The sequence below is a fragment of the Octodon degus genome, unplaced genomic scaffold, assembly GCF_000260255.1.
Source record: "Octodon degus isolate 3935 unplaced genomic scaffold, OctDeg1.0 scaffold00092, whole genome shotgun sequence".
Lineage (NCBI taxonomy): Eukaryota > Metazoa > Chordata > Mammalia > Rodentia > Octodontidae > Octodon > Octodon degus.
In genome coordinates, this window is record NW_004524668.1 from 4,722,751 (window position 1) to 4,725,823 (window position 3,073).

Consider the following 3,073-nt stretch of genomic DNA (forward strand, 5'->3'; position numbering starts at 1 on the left):
CGGACCTGGGCTAGGACTGGGTCTGGGGGTTCCCGGAAGTCGGCAGAAGTTCCTACTCGGCGGGAGGGGTGGGGACGTAGGGCCTATTTTTAAATTTTTTAACAAGAATTTTGCTATAGTTCTGATGGCCTTGACCTCACTATCTAGCTAGTTTGACCTCAAACTCATGCATTTAATTGCACATGTGCACTACCATGCCCTGCTCTAAGTTTCATTTATGCTCAGAACCCCACAGCATATGTATTGTATTTCATAGTATAGTTTTTGCTTTTTAAGTATTAAAAAAACCTATGTTTCTTTTAAAGAAAACAGTATATAAATAAACATATAAAACAATTTAGGAAAATATATAGCAAACTTAACATTGGTAATTTGAGTGGTATTGGAGATCTGAAGCAGTATATAAGATTTGCTTTGCATTTTTAAAATACGTGAAGGGGAAGCCAAAGGGCAGATTTTATCTTCATCCTAGCCTCTTGCCACCCACCAGCAGTACTGAAGTGTTGACCCAGGCCCTTTGCATTGAGATACATCCCCAGCCACTCTGTCCCTTTAAAATTTTGAGACAGGGTCTTCCTAAGTCTCTAGGTTGTGCAGACTGAACTTAGACCTTGAGATCCTCTGGCCTCAGCTTATTAGAGGACCAGGATTACAAGTGACTGCCACCAAGCGTGATATTCATTAATATTTTTTAATAACAAGAGTCTGTTGGTGCACTGGGGCTATAGCTTGGTTGGTACAATATCTGCCTGGTACCTGAATTCAATTCTCAGTACCAAAAAAAAAAAAAAAAAAAAAAAAAAAAAGAAGTGTAGCAAGTGAAATCGTCAAGTTACATCTTACACAGGGCTTCAGATCTCAATTACCAATGTTAAATTTGTTGTATACTTTTCTAAATTGTTTTATATGTTTATATATATTTTCTTTATAAGAAACATAGAAAGGGTCTTTTTATACTTAAAAATTTTCTAACTTTTGTCACTTAATGTTAGATAATAGTCACTTTACCATATAGGTAGATTGATTAGAATGCGTCCAAGTTTGGGGAAGGGACATTCTGAATTTTATCTATATTCCTAGAAATGAGATTGTAGAATCAAAGAGATTAACTTACTTAAAAATTAAAAGTAGTTCTTTTAATCACTGGTAATTAATTTTTTAGTTAGATTTACACATTTTCATGCAAATACATAACACTGAATTTAGTCTTTATAATTGGGTTTAATTAAGGTGAATACTTGTCCAACAAGAGATACTTCATCTCTGAGTTAGAGAATAATACCTCAAGCATAGTAAAATTTGTATACTGTAGGAGTATGTGTGTGCATGACCATGTGCATTAAATTTATCCTGAAATTTCTGTTTTTAGTTAATTTGTCTAAGTTGATGTTTTTAAAATATTTGTTAGGAACTTGAATGTTAATAATCTGTTACTTTGTACCTTTGGCTAGTTTTTGTTACTGTTGTATTCTTCTCTTCCCAAGGAATTAAAAGGACATGGGGTGCTCTTTGAAATATAAAACTAAGTTTGAAACAGAGAATATAAATCTGAGGCTCTTACAAACTGAGACAGTAAGCTGGGTTGCAGTATCCGTAAAGAATGTTTAGTCTGTTCAGTTCAATTTATCTGGAGAAATAAATCTTTGTGATGATTTTGAAAGTGTTTGTGGCTGGACCTAATGCATATGCCTATAATCCCAGCACTGGGGAAGCTGAGACAGGAGGATGTGAATTTGAGGCCTGCCTGGGTTACATAAGGAGTTTAGGGCTGGTCTAGACTATATAGAAAAACCCTGTGTCACCAACTCCCCCAAGCCAAGAAAGTATTTAAAAGGGAAACGGAGCCTGTGGTGACTATTGAAATGATCCTCTCCAGTTCTCTGCGCACTTAGTGATATGAAACATGGTCAGAGAATATCCCCATTGAAGTTTTAAAATTAGTGTTCACCAGAGCATAGTAATAAATTAAGAAAGTTACTCTAGAATAAGTTAATCAATAAATGTGATAAATCATATTAAATATAGAAGTGAGATAAAAGACATAGAATCATTTTTAATCAGTTCCACTGCTTGTGGCAACAACAGGTATAAGATAGACCATTCCTGTGAAATTTCTATTTTTTGTTTTTTGTTTTTTTTCTTTTTCCTATGCAGTTTCTAAAGGCAGCCATTAAGAACGGACATTTGCTCAGTGAGAGTATGAGTGAGCTGAGGGTAAAATCTCTTCACCGAATGACACTGTTAACTATTCCATCTTGGCAGTGGCACAGTGACATGCATTGTGCCACAACATTTACATGTGCTGCTGCTTACTATGACATACAGTTAGATGGAGCTGTGTGTGCACAGAAAGTATGAGTCAGCTCATTGAATGTATACAGTGTAAATATAAGAAATATTTGCATTTTTGTTTTTTTGGTCTTTCTAGTATAGAATGCCCGTGTGTGGGAGAATAAAATTCTATTACTGATAATCATTTTGGGAACAAAGATACTAATTATATATGTGATCAGGAGGAATATTGTTACTGAATAAAGGAGTGTGTTCCTAAATGCTAATTTGTATACTGTTTTGCCACTTTGTTTTTTTTTTTTTTTTGTTCCAGTGTTAAAGATAATACTAAAATTTTCAAGAGCTCAGATATGGCTATCGTATATTTTTTTTTTTAACATATTCTGTGAAAACCGCAGTGAGTTAATTTCTTTTCCTCTCTGTGAAAAGGCAAAGTGCTGCTTAACTTTTTATAAAGTGTAGAAGTATTACTCATCCACATGGCTGACACTGACAGTTTCTACAATCTGAGGTACAGGATCCTGAGGGAATTTCACTGATCTTATCAGATCCAAAAGTTACAACTCTTGTTGCATAGGTCCTGCTTCACCTTGGTCTTAACCATCCAGCAGAAAAGTATAAAGACGAAGTATAAGATGTAAAGCCATGCTGTTATGTTGAGCTGTAGGGGACTCAGGTCAACAATTTCTGACATTGCCAGTGAAGTGGAAGACCCAATACTATTATGGGCTACTGGACTCTTTTAGAATATTTTGCTGAGTTAACACACCTATAATATTCA

At 35.0% G+C, this 3,073-nt stretch overlaps 1 protein-coding gene across 7 annotated transcripts in view; it reads left to right on the plus strand.

Annotated features, from left to right (window-relative positions):
• Eif4g3 (eukaryotic translation initiation factor 4 gamma 3) overlaps positions 1-3,073 on the plus strand; it is a 400,120-nt gene that overhangs the window by 186,421 nt on the left and 210,626 nt on the right. The gene's annotated exons all lie outside the window — the stretch shown is intronic.